Genomic DNA, 24,573 nt, shown 5'->3' with positions numbered 1-24,573 from the left:
TACCCAGAATCCTTTGCAAACCTCAAAATTTGGCTAAAAAAACACATGTTCCTCACATTTCTGTGGCAGAAAGTTCTGGAAACTGAGAGGAGCCAGAAATTTCCTTCCAGCCAGCGTTCCCCCAAGTCTCCCGATAAAAATGATACCTCACTTGTGTGGGTAGGCCTAGCGCCCGCGACAGGAAACGCCCCAAAGCGCAGCGTGGACACATCCACATTTTTGAAAGAAAACAGAGGTGTTTTTTGCGAAGTGCCCACCTGTAGATTTTGGCCTCTAGCTCAGCCGGCACCTAGGGAAACCTACCAAACCTGTGCATTTCTGAAAACTAGAGACCTAGGGGAATCCAAGATGGGGTGACTTGTGGGGCTCGGACCAGGTTCTGTTACCCAGAATCCTTTGCAAACCTCAAAATTTGGCTAAAAAAACAAATGTTCCTCACATTTCTGTGGCAGAAAGTTTTGGAATACGAGAGGAGCCACAAATTTCCTTCCAGCCAGCGTTCCCCCAAGTCTCCCGATAAAAATGATACCTCACTTGTGTGGGTAGGCCTAGCGCCCGCGACAGGAAACGCCCCAAAGCGCAGCGTGGACACATCCAACTTTTTGAAAGAAAACAGAGTTGTTTTTTGCGAAGTGCCTACCTGTAGATTTTGGCCTCTAGCTCAGCCGGCACCTAGGGAAACCTACCAAAACTGTGCATTTCTGAAAACTAGAGACCTAGGGGAATCCAAGATGGGGTGACTTGTAGGGCTCGGACCAGGTTCTGCTACCCAGAATCCTTTGCAAACCTCAAAATTTGGCTAAAAAAACACATGTTCCTCACATTTCTGTGGCAGAAAGTTCTGGAATCTGAGAGGAGCCACAAATTTCCTTCCAGCCAGCGTTCCCCCAAGTCTCCCGATAAAAATGATACCTCACTTGTGTGGGTAGGCCTAGCGTCCGCGACAGGAAACGCCCCAAAGCGCAGCATGGACACATCCAAATTTTTGAAAGAAAACAGAGGTGTTTTTTGCGAAGTGCCTACCTGTAGATTTTGGCCTCTAGCTCAGCCGGCACCTAGGGAAACCTACCAAACCTGTGCATTTCTGAAAACTAGAGACCTAGGGGAATCCAGGATGGAGTGACTTGTGGGGCTCGGACCAGGTTCTGTTACCCAGAATCCTTTGCAAACCTCAAAATTTGGCTAAAAAAACACATGTTCCTCACATTTCTGTGGCAGAAAGGTCTGGAATCTGAGAGGAGCCAGATATTTCCTTCCAGCCAGCGTTCCCCCAAGTCTCCCGATAAAAATGATACCTCACTTGTGTGGGTAGGCCTAGCGCCCGCGACAGGAAACGCCCCAAAGCGCAGCATGGACACATCCAACTTTTTGAAAGAAAACAGAGGTGTTTTTTGTGAAGTGCCTACCTGTAGATTTTGGCCTCTAGCTCAGCCGGCACCTAGGGAAACCTACCAAACCTGTGCATTTCTGAAAACTAGATACCTAGGGGAATCCAAGATGGGGTGACTTGTGGGGCTCGGACCAGGTTCTGTTACCCAGAATCCTTTGCAAACCTCAAAATTTGGCTAAAAAAACACATGTTCCTCACATTTCTGTGGCAGAAAGTTCTGGAATCTGAGAGGAGCCACAAATTTCCTTCCAGCCAGCGTTCCCCCAAGTCTCCCGATAAAAACGATACCTCACTTGTGTGGGTAGGCCTAGCGCCCGCGACAGGAAACGCCCCAAAGCGCAGCATGGACACATCCAACTTTTTGAAAGAAAACAGAGGTGTTTTTTGCGAAGTGCCCACCTGTAGATTTTGGCCTCTAGCTCAGCCGGCACCTAGGGAAACCTACCAAAACTGTGCATTTCTGAAAACTAGAGACCTAGGGGAATCCAAGATGGGGTGACTTGTGGGGCTCGGACCAGGTGTTGTTACCCAGAATCCTTTGCAAATCTCAAAATTTGGCTAAAAAAACACATGTTCCTCACATTTCTGTGGCAGAAAGTTCTGGAAACTGAGAGGAGCCAGAAATTTCCTTCCAGCCAGCGTTCCCCCAAGTCTCCCGATAAAAATGATACCTCACTTGTGTGGGTAGGCCTAGCGCCCGCGACAGGAAACGCCCCAAAGCGCAGCGTGGACACATCCACATTTTTGAAAGAAAACAGAGGTGTTTTTTGCGAAGTGCCCACCTGTAGATTTTGGCCTCTAGCTCAGCCGGCACCTAGGGAAACCTACCAAACCTGTGCATTTCTGAAAACTAGAGACCTAGGGGAATCCAAGATGGGGTGACTTGTGGGGCTCGGACCAGGTTCTGTTACCCAGAATCCTTTGCAAACCTCAAAATTTGGCTAAAAAAACAAATGTTCCTCACATTTCTGTGGCAGAAAGTTTTGGAATACGAGAGGAGCCACAAATTTCCTTCCAGCCAGCGTTCCCCCAAGTCTCCCGATAAAAATGATACCTCACTTGTGTGGGTAGGCCTAGCGCCCGCGACAGGAAACGCCCCAAAGCGCAGCGTGGACACATCCAACTTTTTGAAAGAAAACAGAGGTGTTTTTTGCGAAGTGCCTAACTGTAGATTTTGGCCTCTAGCTCAGCTGGCACCTAGGGAAACCTACCAAAACTGTGCATTTCTGAAAACTAGAGACCTAGGGGAATCCAAGATGGGGTGACTTGTAGGGCTCGGACCAGGTTCTGCTACCCAGAATCCTTTGCAAACCTCAAAATTTGGCTAAAAAAACACATGTTCCTCACATTTCTGTGGCAGAAAGTTCTGGAATCTGAGAGGAGCCACAAATTTCCTTCCAGCCAGCGTTCCCCCAAGTCTCCCGATAAAAATGATACCTCACTTGTGTGGGTAGGCCTAGCGTCCGCGACAGGAAACGCCCCAAAGCGCAGCATGGACACATCCAAATTTTTGAAAGAAAACAGAGGTGTTTTTTGCGAAGTGCCTACCTGTAGATTTTGGCCTCTAGCTCAGCCGGCACCTAGGGAAACCTACCAAACCTGTGCATTTCTGAAAACTAGAGACCTAGGGGAATCCAAGATGGGTGATTTATGGGGCTCGGACCAGGTTCTGTTACCCAGAATCCTTTGCAAACCTCAAAATTTGGCTAATAAAACACATGTTACTCACATTTCTGTGGCAGAAAGTTCTGGAATCTGAGAGGAGCCACAAATTTCCTTCCAGCCAGCGTTCCCCCAAGTCTCCCAATAAAAATGATACCTCACTTGTGTGGGTCGGCCTAACGCCCGCGACAGGAAACGCCCCAAAGCGCAGCATGGACACATCCAACTTTTTGAAAGAAAACAGAGGTGTTTTTTGCGAAGTGCCTACCTGTAGATTTTGGCCTATAGCTCAGCCGGCACCTAGGGAAACCTCACAAACCTGTGCATTTCTGAAAACTAGAGACCTAGGGGAATCCAGGATGGGGTGACTTGTGGGGCTCGGACCAGGTTCTGTTACCCAGAATCCTTTGCAAACCTCAAAATTTGGCTAAAAAAACACATGTTCCTCACATTTCTGTGGCAGAAAGTTCTGGAATCTGAGAGGAGCCACAAATTTCCTTCCAGCCAGCGTTCCCCCAAGTCTCCCGATAAAAATGATACCTCACTTCTGTGCGTAGGCCTAGCGCCCCCGACAGGAAACGACCCAAAGCGCAGCGTGGACACATCCAAATTTTTGAAAGAAAACAGAGGTGTTTTTGCGAAGTGCTTACCTGTAGATTTTGGCCTCTAGCTCAGCCGGCACCTAGCGAAACCTACCAAACCTGTGCATTTCTGAAAACTAGAGACCTAGGGGAATCCAAGATGGGGTGACTTGTGGGGCTCGGACCAGGTTCTGTTACCCAGAATTCTTTGCAAACCTCAAAATTTGGCTAAAAAAACACATGTTCCTCACATTTCTGTGGCAGAAAGGTCTGGAATCTGAGAGGAGCTACAAATTTCCTTCCAGCCAGCGTTCCCCCAAGTCTCCCGATAAAAATGATACCTCACTTGTGTGGGTAGGCCTAGCGCCCGCGACAGGAAATGCCCCAAAGCGCAACGTGGACACATCCAAATATTTGAAAGAAAACAGAGGTGTTTTTTGCGAAGTGCCTATCTGTAGATTTTGGCCTCTAGCTCAGCCGGCACCTAGGGAAACCTACCAAACCTGTGCATTTCTGAAAACTAGAGACCTAGGGGAATCCAGGATGGAGTGACTTGTGGGGCTCGGACCAGGTTCTGTTACCCAGAATCCTTTGCAAACCTCAAAATTTGGCTAAAAAAACACATGTTCCTCACATTTCTGTGGCAGAAAGGTCTGGAATCTGAGAGGAGCCAGATATTTCCTTCCAGCCAGCGTTCCCCCAAGTCTCCCGATAAAAATGATACCTCACTTGTGTGGGTAGGCCTAGCGCCCGCGACAGGAAACGCCCCAAAGCGCAGCATGGACACATCCAACTTTTTGAAAGAAAACAGAGGTGTTTTTTGTGAAGTGCCTACCTGTAGATTTTGGCCTCTAGCTCAGCTGGCACCTAGGGAAACCTACCAAACCTGTGCATTTCTGAAAACTAGATACCTAGGGGAATCCAAGATGGGGTGACTTGTGGGGCTCGGACCAGGTTCTGTTACCCAGAATCCTTTGCAAACCTCAAAATTTGGCTAAAAAAACACATGTTCCTCACATTTCTGTGGCAGAAAGTTCTGGAATCTGAGAGGAGCCACAAATTTCCTTCCAGCCAGCGTTCCCCCAAGTCTCCCGATAAAAACGATACCTCACTTGTGTGGGTAGGCCTAGCGCCCGCAACAGGAAACGCCCCAAAGCGCAGCATGGACACATCCAACTTTTTGAAAGAAAACAGAGGTGTTTTTTGCGAAGTGCCCACCTGTAGATTTTGGCCTCTAGCTCAGCCGGCACCTAGGGAAACCTACCAAAACTGTGCATTTCTGAAAACTAGAGACCTAGGGGAATCCAAGATGGGGTGACTTGTGGGGCTCGGACCAGGTGTTGTTACCCAGAATCCTTTGCAAACCTCAAAATTTGGCTAAAAAAACACATGTTCCTCACATTTCTGTGGCAGAAAGTTCTGGAAACTGAGAGGAGCCAGACATTTCCTTCCAGCCAGCGTTCCCCCAAGTCTCCCGATAAAAATGATACCTCACTTGTGTGGGTAGGCCTAGCGCCCGCGACAGGAAACGCCCCAAAGCGCAGCGTGGACACATCCACATTTTTGAAAGAAAACAGAGGTGTTTTTTGCGAAGTGCCCACCTGTAGATTTTGGCCTCTAGCTCAGCCGGCACCTAGGGAAACCTACCAAACCTGTGCATTTCTGAAAACTAGAGACCTAGGGGAATCCAAGATGGGGTGACTTGTGGGGCTCGGACCAGGTTCTGTTACCCAGAATCCTTTGCAAACCTCAAAATTTGGCTAAAAAAACAAATGTTCCTCACATTTCTGTGGCAGAAAGTTTTGGAATACGAGAGGAGCCACAAATTTCCTTCCAGCCAGCGTTCCCCCAAGTCTCCCGATAAAAATGATACCTCACTTGTGTGGGTAGGCCTAGCGCCCGCGACAGGAAACGCCCCAAAGCGCAGCGTGGACACATCCAACTTTTTGAAAGAAAACAGAGGTGTTTTTTGCGAAGTGCCTAACTGTAGATTTTGGCCTCTAGCTCAGCCGGCACCTAGGGAAACCTACCAAAACTGTGCATTTCTGAAAACTAGAGACCTAGGGGAATCCAAGATGGGGTGACTTGTAGGGCTCGGACCAGGTTCTGCTACCCAGAATCCTTTGCAAACCTCAAAATTTGGCTAAAAAAACACATGTTCCTCACATTTCTGTGGCAGAAAGTTCTGGAATCTGAGAGGAGCCACAAATTTCCTTCCAGCCAGCGTTCCCCCAAGTCTCCCGATAAAAATGATACCTCACTTGTGTGGGTAGGCCTAGCGTCCGCGACAGGAAACGCCCCAAAGCGCAGCATGGACACATCCAAATTTTTGAAAGAAAACAGAGGTGTTTTTTGCGAAGTGCCTACCTGTAGATTTTGGCCTCTAGCTCAGCCGGCACCTAGGGAAACCTACCAAACCTGTGCATTTCTGAAAACTAGAGACCTAGGGGAATCCAAGATGGGTGATTTATGGGGCTCGGACCAGGTTCTGTTACCCAGAATCCTTTGCAAACCTCAAAATTTGGCTAATAAAACACATGTTACTCACATTTCTGTGGCAGAAAGTTCTGGAATCTGAGAGGAGCCACAAATTTCCTTCCAGCCAGCGTTCCCCCAAGTCTCCCAATAAAAATGATACCTCACTTGTGTGGGTCGGCCTAACGCCCGCGACAGGAAACGCCCCAAAGCGCAGCATGGACACATCCAACTTTTTGAAAGAAAACAGAGGTGTTTTTTGCGAAGTGCCTACCTGTAGATTTTGGCCTATAGCTCAGCTGGCACCTAGGGAAACCTCACAAACCTGTGCATTTCTGAAAACTAGAGACCTAGGGGAATCCAGGATGGGGTGACTTGTGGGGCTCGGACCAGGTTCTGTTACCCAGAATCCTTTGCAAACCTCAAAATTTGGCTAAAAAAACACATGTTCCTCACATTTCTGTGGCAGAAAGTTCTGGAATCTGAGAGGAGCCACAAATTTCCTTCCAGCCAGCGTTCCCCCAAGTCTCCCGATAAAAATGATACCTCACTTCTGTGCGTAGGCCTAGCGCCCCCGACAGGAAACGACCCAAAGCGCAGCGTGGACACATCCAAATTTTTGAAAGAAAACAGAGGTGTTTTTGCGAAGTGCTTACCTGTAGATTTTGGCCTCTAGCTCAGCCGGCACCTAGCGAAACCTACCAAACCTGTGCATTTCTGAAAACTAGAGACCTAGGGGAATCCAAGATGGGGTGACTTGTGGGGCTCGGACCAGGTTCTGTTACCCAGAATTCTTTGCAAACCTCAAAATTTGGCTAAAAAAACACATGTTCCTCACATTTCTGTGGCAGAAAGGTCTGGAATCTGAGAGGAGCTACAAATTTCCTTCCAGCCAGCGTTCCCCCAAGTCTCCCGATAAAAATGATACCTCACTTGTGTGGGTAGGCCTAGCGCCCGCGACAGGAAATGCCCCAAAGCGCAACGTGGACACATCCAAATATTTGAAAGAAAACAGAGGTGTTTTTTGCGAAGTGCCTATCTGTAGATTTTGGCCTCTAGCTCAGCCGGCACCTAGGGAAACCTACCAAACCTGTGCATTTCTGAAAACTAGAGACCAAGGGGAATCCAAAGGGGGTGACATGTGGGGCTCAGACCAGGTTCTGTTACCCAGAATCCTTTGCAAACCTCAAAATTTGGCTAAAAAAACACATGTCCCTCACATTTCTGTGGCAGAAAGTTCTGGAATCTGAGAGGAGCCACAAATTTCCTTCCAGCCAGCTTTCCCCCAAGTCTCCCGATAAAAATGATACCTCACTTGTGTGGGTAGGCATAGTGCCCGCGACACGAAACGCCCCAAAGCGCAGCATGGACACATCCAAATATTTGAAAGAAAACAGAGGTGTTTTTTGCGAAGTGCCTACCTGTAGATTTTGGCCTCCAGCTCAGCCTGCACCTAGGGAAACCTACCAAACCTGTGCATTTCTGAAAACTAGAGACCTAGGGGAATCCAAGATGGGGTGACTTGTGGGGATCGGACCAGGTTCTGTTACCCAGAATCCTTTGCAAACCTCAAAATGTGGCTAAAAAACACATGTTCCTCACATTTCTGTGGCAGAAAGTTCTGGAATCTGAGAGGAGCCACAAATTTCCTTCCAGCCAGCGTTCCCCCAAGACTCCCAATAAAAATGATACCTCACTTATGTGGGTCGGCCTAACGCCCGCTACAGGAAACGCCCCAAAGCGCAGCATGGACACATCCAAATTTTTGAAAGAAAACAGAGGTGTTTTTTGCGAAGTGCCTACCTGTAGATTTTGGCCTCTAGCTCAGCCGGCACCTAGGGAAACCTAACAAACCTGTGCATTTCTGAAAACTAGAGACCTAGGGGAATCCAGGATGGAGTGACTTGTGGGGCTCGGACCAGGTTCTGTTACCCAGAATCCTTTGCAAACCTCAAAATGTGGCTAAAAAAACACATGTTCCTCACATTTCTGTGGCAGAAAGGTCTGGAATCTGAGAGGAGCCAGATATTTCCTTCCAGCCAGCGTTCCCCCAAGTCTCCCGATAAAAATGATACCTCACTTGTGTGGGTAGGCCTAGCGCCCGCGACAGGAAACGCCCCAAAGCGCAGCATGGACACATCCAACTTTTTGAAAGAAAACAGAGGTGTTTTTTGTGAAGTGCCTACCTGTAGATTTTGGCCTCTAGCTCAGCCGGCACCTAGGGAAACCGACCAAACCTCTGCATTTCTGAAAACTAGATACCTAGGGGAATCCAAGATGGGGTGACTTGTGGGGCTCGGACCAGGTTCTGTTACCCAGAATCCTTTGCAAACCTCAAAATTTGGCTAAAAAAACACATGTTCCTCACATTTCTGTGGCAGAAAGTTCTGGAATCTGAGAGGAGCCACAAATTTCCTTCCAGCCAGCGTTCCCCCAAGTCTCCCGATAAAAATGATACCTCACTTGTGTGGGTAGGCCTAGCGCCCGCGACAGGAAACGCCCCAAAGCGCAGCATGGACACATCCCAATTTTTGAAAGAAAACAGAGGTGTTTTTTGCGAAGTGCCTACCTGTAGATTTTGGCCTCTAGCTCAGCCGGCACCTAGGGAAACTTACCAAACCTGTGCATTTCTGAAAACTAGAGACCTAGGGGAATCAGAGATGGGGTGACTTGTGGGGCTCAGACCAGGTTCTGTTACCCAGAATCCTTTGCAAACCTCAAAATTTGGCTAAAAAAACACATGTTCCTCACATTTCTGTGGCAGAAAGGTCTGGAATCTGATAGGAGCCAGAAATGTCCTTCCAGCCAGCGTTCCCCCAAGTCTCCCGATAAAAACGATACCTCACTTGTGTGGGTAGACCTAGCGCCCGCGACAGGAAACGCCCCAAAGCGCAGCATGGACACATCCAACTTTTTGAAAGAAAACAGAGGTGTTTTTTGCGAAGTGCCCACCTGTAGATTTTGGCCTCTAGCTCAGCCGGCACCTAGGGAAACCTACCAAACCTGTGCATTTCTGAAAACTAGAGACCTAGGGGAATCCAAGATGGGGTGACTTGTGGGGCTCGGACCAGGTTCTATTACCCAGAATTCTTTGCAAACCTCAAAATTTGGCTAAAAAAACACATGTTCCTCACATTTCTGTGGCAGAAAGGTCTGGAATCTGAGAGGAGCTACAAATTTCCTTCCAGCCAGCGTTCCCCCAAGTCTCCCGATAAAAATGATACCTCACTTGTGTGGGTAGGCCTAGCGCCCGCAACAGGAAATGCCCCAAAGCGCAACGTGGACACATCCAAATATTTGAAAGAAAACAGAGGTGTTTTTTGCGAAGTGCCTATCTGTAGATTTTGGCCTCTAGCTCAGCCGGCACCTAGGGAAACCTACCAAACCTGTGCATTTCTGAAAACTAGAGACCAAGGGGAATCCAAAGGGGGTGACATGTGGGGCTAAGACCAGGTTCTGTTACCCAGAATCCTTTGCAAACCTCAAAATTTGGCTAAAAAAACACATGTCCCTCACATTTCTGTGGCAGAAAGTTTTGGAATCCGAGAGGAGCCACAAATTTCATTCCAGCCAGCGTTCCCCCAAGTCTCCCGATAAAAATGATACCTCACTTGTGTGGGTAGGCCTAGCGCCCGCGACAGGAAACGCCCCAAAGCGCAGCGTGGACACATCCAACTTTTTGAAAGAAAACAGAGGTGTTTTTTGCGAAGTGCCTAACTGTAGATTTTGGCCTCTAGCTCAGCCGGCACCTAGGGAAACCTACCAAAACTGTGCATTTCTGAAAACTAGAGACCTAGGGGAATCCAAGATGGGGTGACTTGTAGGGCTCGGACCAGGTTCTGCTACCCAGAATCCTTTGCAAACCTCAAAATTTGGCTAAAAAAACACATGTTCCTCACATTTCTGTGGCAGAAAGTTCTGGAATCTGAGAGGAGCCACAAATTTCCTTCCAGCCAGCGTTCCCCCAAGTCTCCCGATAAAAATGATACCTCACTTGTGTGGGTAGGCCTAGCGTCCGCGACAGGAAACGCCCCAAAGCGCAGCATGGACACATCCAAATTTTTGAAAGAAAACAGAGGTGTTTTTTGCGAAGTGCCTACCTGTAGATTTTGGCCTCTAGCTCAGCCGGCACCTAGGGAAACCTACCAAACCTGTGCATTTCTGAAAACTAGAGACCTAGGGGAATCCAAGATGGGTGATTTGTGGGGCTCGGACCAGGTTCTGTTACCCAGAATCCTTTGCAAACCTCAAAATTTGGCTAATAAAACACATGTTACTCACATTTCTGTGGCAGAAAGTTCTGGAATCTGAGAGGAGCAACAAATTTCCTTCCACCCAGCCTTCCCCCAAGTCTCCCGATAAAAATGATACCTCACTTCGGTGGGTAGGCCTAGCGCCCCCGACAGGAAACGACCCAAAGCGCAGCGTGGACACATCCAAATTTTTTAAAGAAAACAGAGGTGTTTTTGCGAAGTGCTTACCTGTAGATTTTGGCCTCTAGCTCAGCCGGCACCTAGGGAAACCTACCAAACCTGTGCATTTCTGAAAACTAGAGACCTAGGGGAATCCAAGATGGGGTGACTTGTGGGGCTCGGACCAGGTTCTGTTACCCAGAATTCTTTGCAAACCTCAAAATTTGGCTAAAAAAACACATGTTCCTCACATTTCTGTGGCAGAAAGGTCTGGAATCTGAGAGGAGCTACAAATTTCCTTCCAGCCAGCGTTCCCCCAAGTCTCCCGATAAAAATGATACCTCACTTGTGTGGGTAGGCCTAGCGCCCGCGACAGGAAATGCCCCAAAGCGCAACGTGGACACATCCAAATATTTGAAAGAAAACAGAGGTGTTTTTTGAGATGTGCCTATCTGTAGATTTTGGCCTCTAGCTCAGCCGGCACCTTGAGAAACCTACCAAACCTGTGCATTTCTGAAAACTAGAGACCTAGGGGAATCCAAGATGGGGTGACTTGTGGGGCTCGGACCAGGTTCTGTTACCCAGAATTCTTTGCAAACCTCAAAATGTGGCTAAAAAAACACATGTTCCTCACATTTCTGAGGCAGAAAGGTCTGGAATCTGAGAGGAGCCACAAATTTCCTTCCAGCCAGCTTTCCCCCAAGTCTCCCGATAAAAATGATACCTCACTTGTGTGGGTAGGCATAGTGCCCGCAACAGGAAACGCCCCAAAGCGCAACGTGGACACATTCAAATATTTGAAAGAAAACAGAGGTTTTTTTTGCGAAGTGCCTACCTGTAGATTTTGGCCGCCAGCTCAGCCTGCACCTAGGGAAACCTACCAAACCTGTGCATTTCTGAAAACTAGAGATCTAGGGGAATCCAAGATGGGGTGACTTGTGGGGATCGGACCAGGTTCTGTTACCCAGAATCCTTTGCAAACCTCAAAATGTGGCTAAAAAAACACATGTTCCTCACATTTCTGTGGCAGAAAGTTCTGGAATCTGAGAGGAGCCACAAATTTCCTTCCAGCCAGCGTTCCCCCAAGTCTCCCGATAAAAATGATACCTCACTTGTGTGGGTCGGCCGAACGCCCCCGACAGGAAACGCCCCAAAGTGCAGCATGGACACATCCAAATTTTTGAAAGAAAACAGAGGTGTTTTTTGCGAAGTGCCTACCTGTAGATTTTGGCCTCTAGCTCAGCCGGCACCTAGGGAAACCTACCAAACCTGTGCATTTCTGAATACTAGAGACCTAGGGGAATCCAAGATGGGTTGACATGTGGGGCTCGGACCAGGATCTGTTACCCAGAATCCTTTGCAAAACTCAAAATTTGGCTAAAAAAACACATGTTCCTCACATTTCTGTGGCAGAAAGTTCTGGAATCTGAGAGGAGCCACAAATTTCCTTCCAGCCAGCGTTCCCCCAAGTCTCCCGATAAAAATAATACCTCACTTGTGTGGGTAGGCCTAGCGCCCGCGACAGGAAAAGCCCCAAAGCGCAGCATGGACACATCCAAATTTTTTAAAGAAAACAGAGGTTTTTTTTTAGAAGTGCCTACCTGTAGATTTTGGCCTCTAGCTCAGCCGGCACCTAGGTAAACCTACCAAACCTGTGCATTTCTGAAAACCAGGGACCTAGGGGAATCCAAGATGGTGTGACTTGTGGGGCTCGGACCAGGTTCTGTTACCCAGAATCCTTTGCAAACCTCAAAATTTGGCTAAAAAAACACATGTTCCTCACATTTCTGTGGCAGAAAGTTCTGGAATCTGAGGGGAGCCACAAATTTCCTTCCAGCCAGCGTTCCCCCAAGTCTCCCGATAAAAATGATACCTCACTTGTGTGGGTATGCCTAGCGCACGCGACAGGAAACACCCCAAAGCGCAGCATGGACACATCCAAATTTTTGAAAGAAAACAGAGGTTTTTTTTGCGAAGTGCCTACCTGTAGATTTTGGCCTCTAGCTCAGCCGGCACCTAGGGAAACCTACCAAACCTGTGCATTTCTGAAAACTAGAGACCTAGGGGAATCCAAGATGGGGTTATTTGTGGGGCTCGGACCAGGTTCTGTTACCCAGAATCCTTTGCAAACCTCAAAATTTGGCTAAAAAAAAACATGTTCCTCACATTTCTGTGGCAGAAAGGTCTGGAATCTGAGAGGAGCCAGAAATTCCCTTCCAGCCAGCGTTCCCCCAAGTCTCCCAATAAAAATGATACCTCACTTGTGTGGGTAGGCCTAGCGCCCGCGACAGGAAACGCCCCAAAGCGCAGCATAGACACATCCAAATTTTTGAAAGAAAACAGAGGTGTTTTTTGCGAAGTGCCTACCTGTAGATTTTTGCCTCTAAGTCAGCCGGCACCTAGGGAAACCTACCAAACCTGTGCATTTCTGAAAACTAGAGACCTAGGGGAATCCAAGATGGGGTGACTTGTGGGGCTCAGAGAAGTTTCTGTTACCCAGAATGCTTTGCAAACCTCAAAATTTGGCTAAAAAAACACATGTTCCTCACATTTCTGAGGCAGAAAGGTCTAGAATCTGAGAGAAGCCACAAATTTCCTTCCAGCCAGCTTTCCCCCAAGTCTCCCGATAAAAATGATACCTCACTTGTGTGGGTAGGCATAGTGCCCGCGACAGGAAACGCCCCAAAGCGCAACGTGGACACATCCAAATATTTGAAAGAAAACAGAGGTGTTTTTTGCGAAGTGCCTACCTGTAGATTTTGGCCTCCAGCTCAGCCGGCATCTAGGGAAACCTACCAAACCTGTGCATTTCTGAAAACTAGAGACCAAGGGGAATCCAAGATGGGGTGACTTGTGGGGATCGGACCAGGTTCTGTTACCCAGAATCCTTTGCAAACCTCAAAATGTGGCTAAAAAAACACATGTTCCTCACATTTCTGTGGCAGAAAGTTCTGGAATCTGAGAGGAGCCACAAATTTCCTTCCAGCCAGCGTTCCCCCAAGTCTCCAGATAAAAATGATACCTCACTTGTGTGGGTCGGCCTAGCGCCCGCGACAGGAAACGCCCCAAAGCGCAGCATGGACACATCCAAATTTTTTAAAGAAAACAGAGGTGTTTTTTGCGAAGTGCCTACCTGTAGATTTTGGCCTCTAGCTCAGCCGGCACCTAGGGAAACCTACCAAACCTGTGCATTTCTGAAAACTAGAGACCTAGGGGAATCCAAGATGCGTGATTTGTGGGGCTCGGACCAGGTTCTGTTACCCAGAATCCTTTGCAAACCTCAAAATTTGGCTAATAAAACACATGTTACTCACATTTCTGTGGCAGAAAGTTCTGGAATCTGAGAGGAGCAACAAATTTCCTTCCACCCAGCCTTCCCCCAAGTCTCCCGATAAAAATGATACCTCACTTCGGTGGGTAGGCCTAGCGCCCCCGACAGGAAACGACCCAAAGCGCAGCGTGGACACATCCAAATTTTTGAAAGAAAACAGAGGTGTTTTTGCAAGTGCTTACCTGTAGATTTTGGCCTCTAGCTCAGCCGGCACCTAGGGAAACCTACCAAACCTGTGCATTTCTGAAAACTAGAGACCTAGGGGAATCCAAGATGGGGTGACTTGTGGGGCTCGGACCAGGTTCTGTTACCCAGAATTCTTTGCAAACCTCAAAATTTGGCTAAAAAAACACATGTTCCTCACATTTCTGTGGCAGAAAGGTCTGGAATCTGAGAGGAGCTACAAATTTCCTTCCAGCCAGCGTTCCCCCAAGTCTCCCGATAAAAATGATACCTCACTTGTGTGGGTAGGCCTAGCGCCCGCGACAGGAAATGCCCCAAAGCGCAACGTGGACACATCCAAATATTTGAAAGAAAACAGAGGTGTTTTTTGCGATGTGCCTATCTGTAGATTTTGGCCTCTAGCTCAGCCGGCACCTAGGGAAACCTACCAAACCTGTGCATTTCTGAAAACTAGAGACCAAGGGGAATCCAAAGGGGGTGACTTGTGGGGCTCAGACCAGGTTCTGTTACCCAGAATCCATTGCAAAACTCAAAATTTGGCTAAAAAAACACATGTTCCTCACATTTCTGAGGCAGAAAGGTCTGGAATCTGAGAGGAGCCACAAATTTCCTTCCAGCCAGCTTTCCCCCAAGTCTCCCGATAAAAATGATACCTCACTTGTGTGGGTAGGCATAGTGCCCGCAACAGGAAACGCCCCAAAGCGCAACGTGGACACATCCAAATATTTGAAAGAAAACAGAGGGTTTTTTTGCGAAGTGCCTACCTGTAGATTTTGGCCTCCAGCTCAGCCTGCACCTAGGGAAACCTACCAAACCTGTGCATTTCTGAAAACTAGAGATCTAGGGGAATCCAAGATGGGGTGACTTGTGGGGATCGGACCAGGTTCTGTTACCCAGAATCCTTTGCAAACCTCAAAATGTGGCTAAAAAAACAAATGTTCCTCACATTTCTGTGGCAGAAAGTTCTGGAATCTGAGAGGAGCCACAAATTTCCTTCCAGCCAGCGTTCCCCCAAGTCTCCCGATAAAAATGATACCTCACTTGTGTGGGTCGGCCGAACGCCCCCGACAGGAAACGCCCCAAAGCGCAGCATGGACACATCCACATTTTTGAAAGAAAACAGAGGTGTTTTTTGCGAAGAGCCTACCTGTAGATTTTGGCCTCTAGCTCAGCCGGCACCTAGGGAAACCTAACAAACCTGTGCATTTCTGAAAACTAGAGACCTAGGGGAATCCAAGATGGGGTGACTTGTGGGGCTCGGACCAGGTTCTGTTACCCAGAATCCTTTGCAAACCTCAAAATTTGGCTAAAAAAACACATGTTCCTCACATTTCTGTGGCAGAAAGTATTGGAATCTGAGAGGAGCCACAAATTTCCTTCCAGCCAGCGTTCCCCCAAGTCTCCCGATAAAAATGATACCTCACTTGTGTGGGTAGGCCTAGCCCCCCGACAGGAAACGACCCAAAGAGCAGCGTGGACACATCCAAATTTTTGAAAGAAAACAGAGGTGTTTTTGCGAAGTGCTTACCTGTAGATTTTGGCCTCTAGCTCAGCCGGCACCTAGGGAAACCTACCAAACCTGTGCATTTCTGAAAACTAGAGACCTAGAGGAATCCAAGATGGGGTGACTTGTGGGGCTCGGACCAGGTTCTGTTACCCAGAATTCTTTGCAAACCTCAAAATTTGGCTAAAAAAACACATGTTCCTCACATTTCTGTGGCAGAAAGGTCTGGAATCTGAGAGGAGCTACAAATTTCCTTCCAGCCAGCATTCCCCCAAGTCTCCCGATAAAAATGATACCTCACTTGTGTGGGTAGGCATAGCGCCCGCGACAGGAAATGCCCCAAAGCGCAACGTGGACACATCCAAATATTTGAAAGAAAACAGAGGTGTTTTTTGCGAAGTGCCTATCTGTAGATTTTGGCCTCTAGCTCAGCCGGCACCTAGGGAAACCTACCAAACCTGTGCCTTTCTGAAAATTAGAGACCTAGGGGAATCCAAGATGGGGTGACATGTGGGGCTCCGATCAGGATCTGTTACCCAGAATCCTTTGCAAAACTCAAAATTTGGCTAAAAAAACAAATGTTCCTCACATTTCTGTGGCAGAAAGTTTTGGAATCTGAGAGGAGCCACAAATTTCCTTACAGCCAGCGTTCCCCGAGTCTCCCAATAAAAATGATACCTCACTTGTGTGGGTAGGCCTAGCGCCCCCGACAGGAAACGCCCCAAAGCGCAGCATGGACGCATCCAAATTTTTGAAAGAAAACAGAGGTGTTTTTGCGAAGTGCTTACCTGTAGATTTTGGCCTCTAGCTCAGCCGGCACATAGGGAAACCTACCAAACCTGTGCATTTCTGAAACCTAGAGACCTAGGGGAATCCAAGATGGGGTGACTTGTGGGGCTCGGACCAGGTTCTGTTACCCAGAATCCTTTGCAAACCTCAAAATTTGGCTAAAAAAACACATGTTCCTCACATTTCTGTGGCAGAAAGTTCTGGAATCTGAGAGGAGTTACAAATTTCCTTCCACCCAGCGTTTCCCCAAGTCTCCCGATAAAAATGATACCTCACTTGTGTGGGTAGGCCTAGCGCCCGCGAAAGGAAACGCCCCAAAGCGCAGCGTGGACACATCCAAATTTTTAAAAGAAAACAGAGGTGTTTTTTGCGAAGTGCCTACCTGTAGATTTTGGCCTCTAGCTCAGCCGGCACCTAGGTAAACCTACCAAACCTGTGCATTTCTGAAAACCAGGGACCTAGGGGAATCCAAGATGGTGTGACTTGTGGGGCTCGGACCAGGTTCTGTTACCCAGAATCCTTTGCAAACCTCAAAATGTGGCTAAAAAAACACATGTTCCTCACATTTCTGTGGCAGAAAGTTCTGGAATCTGAGGGGAGCCACAAATTTCCTTCCAGCCAGCGTTCCCTCAAGTCTCCCGATAAAAATGATACCTCACTTGTGTGGGTATGCCTAGCGCCCGCGACAGGAGACGCCCCAAAGCGCAGCATGGACACATCCAAATTTTTGAAAGAAAACAGAGGTTTTTTTTGCGAAGTGCCTACCTGTAGATTTTGGCCTCTAGCTCAGCCGGCACCTAGGGAAACCTACCAAACCTGTGCATTTCTGAAAACTAGAGACCTAGGGGAATCCAAGATGGGGTTATTTGTGGGGCTCGGACCAGGTTCTGTTACCCAGAATCCTTTGCCAACCTCAAAATTTGGGTAAAAAAACACATGTTCCTCACATTTCTGTGGCAGAAAGGTCTGGAATCTGAGAGGAGCCAGAAATTCCCTTCCAGCCAGCGTTCCCCTAAGTCTCCCGATAAAAATGATACCTCACTTGTGTGGGTAGGCCTAGCGCCCGCGACAGGAAACGCCCCAAAGCGCAGCATAGACACATCCAAATTTTTGAAAGAAAACAGAGGTGTTTTTTGCGAAGTGCCTACCTGTAGATTTTTGCCTCTAAATCAGCCGGCACCTAGGGAAACCTACCAAACCTGTGCATTTCTGAAAACTAGAGACCTAGGGGAATCCAAGATGGGGTGACTTGTGGGGCTCGGAGAAGTTTCTGTTACCCAGAATGCTTTGCAAATCTCAAAATTTGGCTAAAAAAACACATGTTCCTCACATTTCTGAGGCAGAAAGGTCTAGAATCTGAGAGAAGCCACAAATTTCCTTCCAGCCAGCTTTCCCCCAAGTCTCCCGATAAAAATGATACCTCACTTGTGTGGGTAGGCATAGTGCCCGCGACAGGAAACGCCCCAAAGCGCAACGTGGACACATCCAAATATTTGAAAGAAAACAGAGGTGTTTTTTGCGAAGTGCCTACCTGTAGATTTTGGCCTCCAGCTCAGCCGGCATCTAGGGAAACCTACCAAACCTGTGCATTTCTGAAAACTAGAGACCAAGGGGAATCCAAGATGGGGTGACTTGTGGGGATCGGACCAGGTTCTGTTACCCAGAATCCTTTGCAAACCTCAAAATGTGGCTAAAAAAACACATGTTCCTCACATTTCTGTGGCAGAAAGTTCTGGAATCTGAGAGGAGCCACAAATTTCCTTCCAGCCAGCGTTCCCCCAAGTCTCCAGATAAAAATGATACCTCACTTGTGTGGGTCGGCCTAGCGCCCGCGACAGGAAACGCCCCAAAGCGCAGCATGGACACATCCAAATTTTTGAAAGAAAACAGAGGTGTTTTTTGCGAAGTGCCTACTTCTAGATTTTGGCCTCTAGCTCAGCCGGCACCTAGGGAAACCTACCAAACCTGCGCATTTCTGAAAACTAGAGACCTAGGGGAATCCAAGATGGGGTGACATGTGGGGCTCGGACCAGGATCTGTTACCCAGAATCCATTGCAAAACTAAAAATTTGGCTAAAAAAACAAATGTTCCTCACATTTCTGTGGCAGAAAGTTCTGGAATCTGAGAGGAGCCACAAATTTCCTTACAGCCAGCGTTCCCCCGAGTCTCCCAATAAAAATGATACCTCACTTGTGTGGGTCGGCCTAGCGCCCGCGACAGGAAACGCCCCAAAGCGCAGCATGGACACATCCAAATTTTTGAAAGAAAACAGAGGTGTTTTTGCGAAGTGCTTACCTGTAGATTTTGGCCTCTAGCTCAGCCGGCACCTAGGGAAACCTACCAAACCTGTGCATTTCTGAAACCTAGAGACCTAGGGGAATCCAAGATGGGGTGACTTGTGGGGCTCGGACCAGGTTCTGTTACCCAGAATCCTTTGCAAACCTCAAAATTTGGCTAAAAAAACACATGTTCCTCACATTTCTGTGGCAGAAAGTTCTGGAATCTGAGAGGAGTTACAAATTTCCTTCCAGCCAGCGTTCCCCCAAGTCTCCAGATAAAAATGATACCTCACTTGTGTGGGTAGGCCTAGCGCCCGCGAAAGGAAACGCCCCAAAGCGCAGCGTGGACACATCCAAATTTTTGAAAGAAAACAGAGGTGTTTTTTGCGAAGTGCCTACCTGTAGATTTTGGCCTCTAGCTCAGCCGGCACCTAGGGAAACCTACCAAACCTGTGCATTTCTGAATACTAGAGACCTAGGGGAATCCAAGATGGGGTGACATGTGGGGCTCGGACCAGGATCTGTTACCCAGAATCCATTGCAAAACTAAAAATTTGGCTAAAAAAACAAATGTTCCTCACATTTCTGTGGCAGAAAGTTCTGGAATCTGAGAGGAGCCACAAATTTCCTTACAGCCAGCGTTCCCCCGAGTCTCCCAATAAAAATGATACCTCACTTGTGTGGGTAGGCCTAGCGCCCCCGACAGGAAACGCCCCAAAGCGCAGCGTGGACACATCCAAATTTTTGAAAGAAAACAGAGGTGTTTTTGCGAAGTGCTTACCTGTAGATTTTGGCATCTAGCTCAGCCGGCACCTAGGGAAACCTACCAAACCTGTGCATTTCTGAAACCTAGAGACCTAGGGGAATCCAAGATGGGGTGACTTGTGGGGCTCGGACCAGGTTCTGTTACTCAGAATCCTTTGCAAACCTCAAAATTTGGCTAAAAAAACACATGTTCCTCACATTTCTGTGGCAGAAAGTTCTGGAATCTGAGAGGAGTTACAAATTTCCTTCCACCCAGCGTTTCCCCAAGTCTCCCGATAAAAATGATACCTCACTTGTGTGGGTAGGCCTAGCGCCCGCGAAAGGAAACGCCCCAAAGCGCAGCGTGGACACATCCAAATTTTTGAAAGAAAACAGGTGTTTTTTGCGAAGTGCCTACCTGTAGATTTTGGCCTCTAGCTCAGCCGGCACATAGGGAAACCTACCAAACCTGTGCATTTCTGAATACTAGAGACCTAGGGGAATCCAAGATGGGGTGACATGTGGGGCTCGGACCAGGATCTGTTACCCAGAATCCTTTGCAAAACTCAAAATTTGGCTAAAAAAACACATGTTCCTCACATTTCTGTGGCAGAAAGTTCTGGAATCTGAGAGGAGCCACAAATTTCCTTACAGCCAGCGTTCCCCCGAGTCTCCCAATAAAAATGATACCTCACTTGTGTGGGTAGGCCTAGCGCCCCCGACAGGAAACGCCCCAAAGCGCAGCGTGGACACATCCAAATTTTTGATAGAAAACAGAGGTGTTTTTGCGAAGTGCTTACCTGTAGATTTTGGCCTCTAGCTCAGCCGGCACCTAGGGAAACCTACCAAACCTGTGCATTTCTGAAACCTAGAGACCTAGGGGAATCCAAGACGGGGTGACTTGTGGGGCTCGGACCAGGATCTGTTACCCAGAATCCTTTGCAAACCTCAAAATTTGGCTAAAAAAACACATGTTCCTCACATTTCTGTGGCTGAAAGTTCTGGAATCTGAGAGGAGTTACAAATTTCCTTCCACCCAGCGTTTCCCCAAGTCTCCCGATAAAAATGATACCTCACTTGTGTGGGTAGGCCTAGCGCCGGCGACAGGAAACGCCCCAAAGCGCAGAATGGACACATCCAAATTTTTGAAAGAAAACAGAGGTGTTTTTTGCGAAGTGCCTACCTGTAGATTTTGGCCTCTAGCTCAGCCGGCACATAGGGAAACCTACCAAACCTGTGCATTTCTGAATACTAGAGACCTAGGGGAATCCAAGATGGGGTGACATGTGGGGCTCGGACCAGGATCTGTTACCCAGAATCCTTTGCAAAACTCAAAATTTGGCTAAAAAAACACATGTTCCTCACATTTCTGTGGCAGAAAGTTCTGGAATCTGAGAGGAGCCACAAATTTCCTTCCAGCCAGCGTTCCCCCAAGTCTCCCGATAAAAATAATACCTCACTTGTGTGGGTAGGCCTAGCGCCCGCGACAGGAAAAGCCCCAAAGCGCAGCATGGACACATCCAAATTTTTGAAAGAAAACAGAGGTTTTTTTTTAGAAGTGCCTACTTGTAGATTTTGGCCTCTAGCTCAGCCGGCACCTAGGTAAACCTACCAAACCTGTGCATTTCTGAAAACCAGGGACCTAGGGGAATCCAAGATGGTGTGACTTGTGGGGCTCGGACCAGGTTCTGTTACCCAGAATCGTTTGCAAACCTCAAAATTTGGCTAAAAAAACACATGTTCCTCACATTTCTGTAGCAGAAAGTTCTGGAATCTGAGAGGAGCCACAAATTTCCTTCCAGCCAGCGTTCCCCCAAGTCTCCCGATAAAAATGATACCTCACTTGTGTGGGTAGGCCTAGCGCCCGCAACAGGAAACGCCCCAAAGCGCAGCATGGACACATCCAAATTTTTGAAAGAAAACAGAGGTTTTTTTTGCGAAGTGCCTACCTGTAGATTTTGGCCTCTAGCTCAGCCGGCACCTAGGGAAACCTACCAAACCTGTGCATTTCTGAAAACTAGAGACCTAGGGGAATCCAAGATGGGGTTATTTGTGGGGCTCGGACCAGGTTCTGTTACCCAGAATCCTTTGCAAACCTCAAAATGTGGCTAAAAAAACACATGTTCCTCAAATTTCTGTGGCAGAAAGGTCTGGAATCTGAGAGGAGCCACAAATTTCCTTCCAGCCAGCGTTCCCCCAAGTCTCCCGATAAAAATGATACCTCACTTGTGTGGGTAGGCCTAGCGCCCGCGACAGGAAACGCCCCTAAGCGCAGCATAGACACATCCAAATTTTTGAAAGAAAACAGAGGTGTTTTTTGCGAAGTGCCTACTTGTAGATTTTGGCCTCTAGCTCAGCCAGCACCTAGGGAAACCTACCAAACCTGTGCATTTCTGAAAACTAGAGACCTAGGGGAATCCAAGATGGGGTGACATGTGGGGCTCGGACCAGGATCTGTTACCCAGAATCCATTGCAAAACTCAAAATTTGGCTAAAAAAACAAATGTTCCTCACATTTCTGTGGCAGAAAGTTCTGGAATCTGAGAGGAACCACAAATTTCCTTCCAGCCAGCGTTCCCCCAAGTCTCCCGATAAAAATAATACCTCACTTGTGTGGGTCGGCCTAGCGCCCGCGACAGGAAAAGCCCCAAAGCGCAGCATGGACACATCCAAATTTTTGAAAGAAAACAGAGGTGTTTTTTTCAGAAGTGCCTACCTGTAGATTTTGGCCTCTAGCTCAGCCGGCACCTAGGGAAACCTACCAAACCTGTGCATTTCTGAAAACTAGGGACCTAGGGGAATCCAAGATGGTGTGACTTGTGGGGCTCGGACCAGGTTCTGTTACCCAGAATCCTTTGCAAACCTCAAAATTTGGCTAAAAAAACACATGTTCCTCACATTTCTGTGGCAGAAAGTTCTGTAATCTGAGAGGAGCCACAAATTTCCTTCCAGCCATCGTTCCCCCAAGTCTCCCGATAAAAATGATACCTCACTTGTGTGGGTAGGCCTAGCGCCCCCGACAGGAAACGACCCAAAGCGCAGCGTGGACACATCCAAATTTTTGAAAGAAAACAGAGGTGTTTTTTGCGAAGTGCCTACCTGTAGATTTTGGCCTCTAGCTCAGCCGGCATCTAGGGAAACCTAACAAACCTGTGCATTTCTGAAAACTAGAGACCTAGGGGAATCCAAGATGGGGTGACTTGTGGGGCTCGGAGAAGTTTCTGTTACCCAGAATCCTTTGCAAACCTCAAAATTTGGCTAAAAAAACACATGTTCCTCACATTTCTGAGGCAGAAAGGTCTGGAATCTGAGAGGAACCACAAATTTCCTTCCAGCCAGCTTTCCCCCAAGTCTCCCGATAAAAATGATACCTCACTTGTGTGGGTAGGCATAGTGCCCGCGACAGGAAACGCCCCAAAGCGCAACGTGGACACATCCAAATATTTGAAAGAAAACAGAGGTGTTTTTTGCGAAGTGCCTACCTGTAGATTTTGGCCTCTAGCTCAGCCGGCACCTAGGGAAACCTAACAAACCTGTGCATTTCTGAAAACTAGAGACCTAGGGGAATCCAGGATGGGGTGACTTGTGGGGCTCGGACCAGGTTCTGTTACCCAGAATCCTTTGCAAACCTCAAAATTTGGCTAAAAAAACACATGTTCCTCACATTTCTGTGGCAGAAAGTTCTGGAATCTGAGAGGAGCCACAAATTTCCTTCCAGCCAGCGTTCCCCCAAGTCTCCCGATAAAAATGATACCTCACTTCTGTGGGTAGGCCTAGCGCCCCCGACAGGAAACGACCCAAAGCGCAGCGTGGACACATCCAAATTTTTGAAAGAAAACAGAGGTGTTTTTGCGAAGTGCTTACCTGTAGATTTTGGCCTCTAGCTCAGCCGGCACCTAGGGAAACCTATCAAACCTGTGCATTTCTGAAAAGTAGAGACCTAGGGGAATCCAAGATGGGGTGACTTGTGGGGCTCGGACCAGGTTCTGTTACCCAGAATTCTTTGCAAACCTCAAAATTTGGCTAAAAAAACACATGTTCCTCACATTTCTGTGGCAGAAAGGTCTGGAATCTGAGAGGAGCTACAAATTTCCTTCCAGCCAGCGTTCCCCCAAGTCTGCCGATAAAAATGATACCTCACTTGTGTGGGTAGGCCTAGCGCCCGCGACAGGAAATGCCCCAAAGCGCAACGTGGACACATCCAAATATTTGAAAGAAAACAGAGGTGTTTTTTGCGAAGTGCCTATCTGTCGATTTTGGCCTCTAGCTAAGCCGGCACCTAGGGAAACCTACCAAACCTGTGCATTTCTGAAAACTAGAGACCAAGGGGAATCCAAAGGGGGGGACTTGTGGGGCTCAGACCAGGTTCTGTTACCCAGAATCCTTTGCAAACCTCAAATTTTGGCTAAAAAAACACATGTCCCTCACATTTCTGTGGCAGAAAGTTCTGGAATCTGAGAGGAGCCACAAATTTCCTTCCAGCCAGCTTTCCCCCAAGTCTCCCGATAAAAATGATACCTCACTTGTGTGGGTAGGCATAGTGCCCGCGACACGAAACGCCCCAAAGCGCAGCATGGACACATCCAAATATTTGAAAGAAAACAGAGGTGTTTTTTGCGAAGTGCCTACCTGTAGATTTTGGCCTCTAGCTCAGCCGGCACCTAGGGAAACCTAACAAACCTGTGCATTTCTGAAAACTAGAGACCTAGGGGAATCCAGGATGGGGTGACTTGTGGGGCTCGGACCAGGTTCTGTTACCCAGAATCCTTTGCAAACCTCAAAATTTGGCTAAAAAAACACATGTTCCTCACATTTCGGTGGCAGAAAGTTCTGGAATCTGAGAGGAGCCACGAATTTCCTTCCAGCCAGCGTTCCCCCAAGTCTCCCGATAAAAATGATACCTCACTTGTGTAGGTAGGCCTAGCGCCCCGACAGGAAACGACCCAAAGCGCAGCGTGGACACATCCAAATTTTTGAAAGAAAACAGAGGTGTTTTTGCGAAGTGCTTACCTGTAGATTTTGGCCTCTAGCTCAGCCGGCACCTAGGGAAACCTACCAAACCTGTGCATTTCTGAAAACTAGAGACCAAGGGGAATCCAAAGGGGGTGACTTGTGGGGCTCAGACCAGGTTCTGTTACCCAGAATCCTTTGCAAACCTCAAAATTTGGCTAAAAAAACACATGTCCCTCACATTTCTGTGGCAGAAAGTTCTGGAATCTGAG

Source organism: Pleurodeles waltl, chromosome 2_2 (genome assembly GCF_031143425.1).
Source record: "Pleurodeles waltl isolate 20211129_DDA chromosome 2_2, aPleWal1.hap1.20221129, whole genome shotgun sequence".
Taxonomy (NCBI): domain Eukaryota; kingdom Metazoa; phylum Chordata; class Amphibia; order Caudata; family Salamandridae; genus Pleurodeles; species Pleurodeles waltl.
The sequence above is the reverse complement of the archived record's forward strand: the minus strand, read 5'-3'. Positions refer to the sequence as shown.